This window comes from Sus scrofa, chromosome 6 (genome assembly GCF_054392235.1).
Source record: "Sus scrofa isolate SSC_HxYL_T2T_F1_AM1 chromosome 6, Sscrofa_HxYL_maternal_Yorkshire_Landrace_v2.0, whole genome shotgun sequence".
NCBI classification, from domain to species: Eukaryota; Metazoa; Chordata; class Mammalia; order Artiodactyla; family Suidae; genus Sus; species Sus scrofa.
The window spans coordinates 119,970,642-119,977,034 of record NC_139388.1 but is presented as its reverse complement, the minus strand read 5'-3'; positions in this window follow the sequence as shown (position 1 = coordinate 119,977,034).

Below are 6,393 nucleotides of genomic sequence, written 5' to 3'. Positions count from 1 at the left end.
TCAACAAGCAAAAAGAAAAAGAGTTACCCAGATATCGGCTCAGGGCTGTCTGCTGTTGGTTACTTATGAATTCAGCTGAGGAGTTTGCTCCGCCTGTTCTCCATTTCAAGAGTTTTAACTACAAGGTCACTCTGAAAATGACTGCTCATTCTTCTTGAGAGGTAAACCATGTCATTAGCTGTCTGTACAGTCAATACAGTTCTCTTGGAGCACAACTCAGCTTCTATTCTTTTAATGCATGTTCATACCAACAATGTAATTCTTCACTTGGGAAAAATGTTTGCACAGAAAACAAAATAGATTTATCCATAGCTTTATCTGAGTCATGGACAACCCCACGTGGCCTCCTCCCCAGTGCGCAGTTCTGAGAACTGCTCCAAAGTCATCATGAAGACAAGACAAACACTGTGGCCACTGGTTAGGATGTAGTAGTGTTCCTACCTGCACGGTTGCCGTCAGCTCAAAGCAGTCACAGTCTTTTATCCCCATTCTTGGGGTCCTGTGGGGCTGGAGGCAGCTCCCCAGACAGGTAAGCTTCTCCTCTTGCACCATGTCCATCCTTGGAATCTTCCTCTGACTCCGCCTCCATCTAGAGACCTCAAAGTCTATTGAGATGGCACCGAACGTAGAATGCCAAAGTGGTAACTCATTATCCATTCTTTAAGAAAGTCACAAATAAGAGTAAGTGATTGTCCGCTCATCTTTTTTTCTTTTTTGGCCACCCCACAGCATATGGAGTTTGCAGGCCAGGGATCAGATTTGAACTGCAATCATGACACGTGGCACAGCTGCGGCGACACTGGATCCTTAACTCATTGTGCCGGGCGGGGAATTGAACCTTCATCCCAGTGCTCCCGAGATGTTTTTGATCCCATTGCACCACAACAGGGACTCTAATGTCTGCTCATTTTTGATTTTTGAAATCCCCTTGTTAGCAGGGCCAGCTGAGGGCATATTGACTTAAAAACTCAACTGGGACTCAGGTACGAAGGAAGGAGTTTACATTTTTATGGTGCCCCTACTTTTTTTTAAAGCCTTCCAAGCATGCCCCAGTTTCTTATACTGATGCCATCTCCAAAGCTGTCCTCACAGTCACCCTGATTGTGAGGGCTGCTCAGCAAAGAAATAAATTCCCTTGAGAGGCAGTGTAGCATAGCAGAAAATGCAAGCACTTTGGACATTCGCATTGTGTCTCAGTGGTAGAGAACCTGACTAGTATCTGTGAGGATGGGGGTTTGATCCCTGGCCTCACTTAGTGGGTTAAGGATCCAGTGTTGCCATGCATATGGTGTGGGCTGCCGATGAGGCTTTAATCATGAGTTGCAGAATGGCTATTACGCCAGATGATTTGTGAAAATAAAGGTAGTGAATGCAGTCAAGGGGATGGAGAAGCTGCTGTGGCTGTGGCATAGACCGGCAGCTGTAGCTTCGATTTGATCCCTAGCCTGGGAACTTCCATATGCTGAAGGTGCAGCCCTAAAAAAACAAAAAAAAAGCAAAAAAAGAAAAGAAAAAAGAAAAAAGAAGAAAATACATGAACTTTGAAATCAGGAAATCTTGGTTGGAGTCTGACTTTACTGCACATTAGTTTTTTTTTTTTTTTTTTTCCTTAGGCTCACACCGTGGCATATGGAAATTCCCAGGCTAGGGGTTGAATAGGAGCTGTAGCCTCCAGCCTACACCACAGCCACAGCAAGGCCAGATCTGAGCCGCATCTGCAACCTACACTGCTGCTTATGGCAACTCTGAATCCTTAACCCACTGAGTGAGACCAGGAATCGAACCTGCATCTTTGTGGAGTCTAGTCAGGTTCTTAACCCGATAAGCCACAACAGGAACTCCCACACTCGGTGTTTGACCTGGGTTTTCTTGCACAACCCATAGGGCTTAATGTCCTTATCTGCTAAACAGTGGAAAGAATGGTGTCTACCTGTTAGGGAGGATTGAATGCACTAATGAGAAGAAGACAGCACAGTGCTTGGCACTTAGTAATACGTAATGTTGGTCTGGTTGGTAGAGATGGATGGGGGTTTGGTGGGCCTGCCTTGATTTTGTTTAAACAATTTAAACTTTGGCTCTGTTTGTTGTGGCTACTCTACAGAGAAAATTGCAAGCCTGTGGCTGTCTGTTTCCAGGTCCCAGCTTTTTGGAGAGGAATCACCATAGCGTAACTCAATTTAAGACCCATTTTATTTTTGTCCAAATGCAAATGTTGACATTATAAGATGTGGAAGTTCTGTCAGAATGTTGATATTTGTTAGTCAACTTGGATTAGGAAGCATGTAGAATGTCAGTAATTCTCATGGCATTTGAGTGATGCCCATTCATTTCAGTGTGAGTCACTATACAGAATGGCTATCATGCAGGATGGTTTGTGAAAATAAAGGTAGTGAATTAGGTCAAGGGGAGGGAGGAGCTGTGTTGTCTCTATTCCTGCTGGGAAGTACGATGAAGCTCCGTGGTGTCTTCCTCCTGGCTGTGCAAGGAGGGGACTCTGAATGATCTGCACTGGGGAGGGGGAGGGGTTGGAACTGGACCTTGTTTATTGTCAGCTAAAACAGAACTGTTTAAATCACATTTCTAGATTGTGCATGATTGCAGCTGCCAGCAAATAGGTCAAGGGTGACAATTGCATCAGTAGTATTTAAACTTTGCCCTGGGCTTTGAGCTTCTGTGAATTCAGAAGTGCATCTTCGGCAGGTTCAAAAAAAAAACAGTCATTCAGAGGAACTGATTCTGTGGCAGGTTGAGTTCATTAATGCAGAATCAGGACCCTGGGCCCTGGTGAGCAGCATGTAACCTGACCAAAAGCAGGAGACTTCAGCTTTCGGTGTGTGGCTCAGTTGTTCCAACCTCTTCTAATATGATGTAAAATTCTTTTTCTAATGTAAAAAAAGTGTCTTGGACCCGAACTCCTAATATCTACCTATATAGTAAAATACCCTATGACATAAAGTTAATAAAAGGTCAGCAATGCCTTGGAAGGACTTTGTATTTTACAAAGTGTATGTGTGAGTGTGTGTGTGTGTATTTTAAAAGCAATCATCTGTTCCTGGATGAAATATGAACTTCAGTCACCTTGTGTGGTTGAGCCAAGGACTGGTGGGCCCTAATTATGGTGGTTATTTTCAAGGCCCTGGAGCTGCAGATGCCCCTGCAGGGGCTGCTGTCAAGCATTCTTTAGCAAACGCCTAGTCTAGGCCTGCGTGCTGGAGGGAGAGGGTGCAATTAGTGAGTCAACACTCACTTGGAGGCAAAGGTCTTGACTGCAAATCTCAGTCTTAGCTGCAAGGGAAGTTTCAAGCATAATCTCGTCCTCAGGCAACTGAAACCTCTTGCTGGGAGAGGAACCTGTTTAGACACTTGACACTGGAGGCAAGTCACCAAGCGCTTGGCTGGCAGTTCAGACTGAAATTGCCCAACACACTTGGGGGGAAGAGAGGTGCCAATGTCAGGCTGTGGCCGTGATGAAGACTCTGTGGAGGGGAGATTTTTAGGGAGGGCTAGAGTAAAAATAAAAGCTTCAAAGATCCAGAAAAGAAGGAGGACCTGTCCTCTGACCTGGCCTCCTGGGAAGGGCTGCACTCTACCTGCTTCCTCCAGCCTGGAGGTGGCCTCCTTCTTTCTTTGGGGGCTGCCTCTATAGGTCTGTGACTTTCCAAAGAGGAAGAGTCTTGGAAGTTGGGAGCCCTTGGGGACTAGGGGACATTCTTAGGACCTTGGTACCATGTTTTCTTGGGTTCTTGGCTTAGATTTGCCATTCAAAACCAACAACTTTTCTTTGCTTGTTCTTTCAATTTAGAGCTTGGGCTTTCTGGGAAAGCAGTATAAAAAAATGGCACAAATGAGGTTGGGGGATTATCTGGGGATTTCAACAATGGTTGATTCCCTTTAAGAAGGATAATCTGGACTTGAATGTATAAAGGTTACAATTTCAAGTCTTACACAGGCTGCAGGGGGCCAAACTGGACCAGTGAAATCCAGAGAATACAAGGGAGATGGTGTCTACACAAAAACGTGTCTCACTATTAGAACTCAGGAAAATTGGTCTTTTCATCGCTGTTTCCTCTTAGCTCTAGGGCTAGAACTGCTGGATCAGCAAGAAATCAAGGCTGAGAGGCATTCAGAAAACACTCCTCTTCTCAAAAAAGACAGAACAGACTCTCATTCAATGCTGTTTTGCTGGGGCGCCATTGTGGCCCTGAACCTTCTTAAATAGTCATGTCTTTATTTACCTCTGGGATGTCTTAGTTGTTAGCAGGATTCATAATGCTCTGTTCTTGCAGAGAAAATATCTTAATATTATATTGTTAAGTTGTTCCCAGTATTCCCATATCTCCCTCTGTCCCAAGTGGAAGTAGATAAAGGTAGCATCAAATAGAAAGAATGTGACCAGTGGGCTAGACAGACCTGTGTTCAAATCCTGCCTTTTGTGCCCTCTGGGTGAATGGAGGCACTTGGGGCTTGGGGAGAATTGGAGGAAACTAAGTATGGAAAGCACTGGCTTAACCAAGAATCGGCTTTCGTCACATGTCTATTCTTGCTCCTTCCCCCCTTGAATAGTTCTCATAACATCTAGTTTCATTGTGTTGTCTTTCTTTAGCCAGACCTGAATTGCTAAAACCTAGACTGCCTGGCCTCTAGTCCTAAATACAGACTCCTATTTTACAGATTAAAAAACTGAGGTTTGGAGAGGTGTGTGCAGCAGCTTGCATAGAATAACATCCAGCAGGCATCTATGCAGGGCTTGCCATATGCTAGGCAACAAGCATTGAAATCTTACAATGGTAAGATAGTTACTTTTTTAAATCCCACATTTTATAGATGAGGCATGGAGATAGATTTGAAAAGTTAATCTATACCTGATCACTCTAGGCCATACAAATCTTCAGTGTGAAAAATAGAGCTGATACTAAAATCGACTCTCCAGGCTCTACCGTTTTCCTGTGCAAGGGTGCCTTTCCAACACCCTTAATGGGATAGTCTACCTCAAGGTGGTTATGCGTTCTCTGAGATCGGGATCTTTAACTAAATCCATGAGAGTGTTAGCTAGAGGGCAACACCTAGAGGTTGCTATAGGAATGCTTCCTTAAAATTTTTTTTTTTTTAAAAATAGAGTATTTTTCAAAACAGAAACAGATCAAGGACATGGAGCACAGACCTGCATTTGCCAGGGAGGAGGGGGGAAGGAGTGGGATGGATGGGAATTTGGGGTTAGTAGACGCAAACTATTACATTTAGAATGGATAGGCAATGAGGTCCTACTGTATACAGCACAAGAAACTGTGTCCAATCTTTTGGGTTAGAACATGATGGAATATAGTATAAAAAATAACGTGTGTGTATATATATATATGTATGTACACTCATATATGTATATATATATACACACACACACGACTGGGTCACTTTGGTGTATAGCAGAAATTGAAGGAATATTGTGAATTAACTATATTTTAATAAAAAGTTTTTAAAGAGTATTTTTAGAGTTTCAGATTTACAAAAAATGAGTACAGAGAATCCCACTCACAATTTTCCCTATTAATAACATCTTGCATTAGCTGGCATATTTCTTATCATTGATGGGTCAAATTTGATACATTATGATTAACTAATGTTGATAGTCTGCACGCAGCCTTTTCAGATTGGCTTCTTTCACTTAGTCATGTATGTTTAGAATTCCTCCATGTCTTTTCATGGCTTGAGAGTTCATTTCTCTTTGTGGTTGAATAATATTCCGTTGTATGGATGGACACATTTTGTCTATCCATTCAACCCCTGAGGGATTATGATTGCTGCTGTGTTTTGGCAATTGTGAGTAGAGCTGCTATAAACATATGTGTGCAGGCTTTTGTGTTGGTAGAAGTGTTTTGATTAGCAGCTAGAATAATTGACTGAGCTTGAAGAACAATCTCAATTTCTCCAATTACACATAATGATTTTAATCTGGTTTGCTTCATCTGATAGGTTCCCCAAGCATGTGGGTCTCTTATTTAAAGAGGATGGATCCATATCATACAACTGACAGAACTCTGAAGCTTTGGGAACCTCTCAGACCCTCGGCCCTCAGATTTTATTAGACTTAGGGGAACTTAGCACTCCCAGAAACAATTAGCAACCGAGGAGTCTTAACCAATGCAGGGTTCACAGGGAGGATTCTGGAACCTCGCAGGCAATTCATGACACCTTGGGCACAGGCAAGATTCTTCGTGACTTTTGATCCCATTGTTCCTTCTGCTAAAGCTGGCTCATGAAAGAACAATTTCTCAACAGCTAATGCTCACTAGAGCACAACTCAGATTTAGTAGAGCAGACATGAGAACCATCAGACCACATGGAGACCAAAGGGAAATACGCAGATTTTACTGTTGTCCTGTTACTATTTAGGCAAAG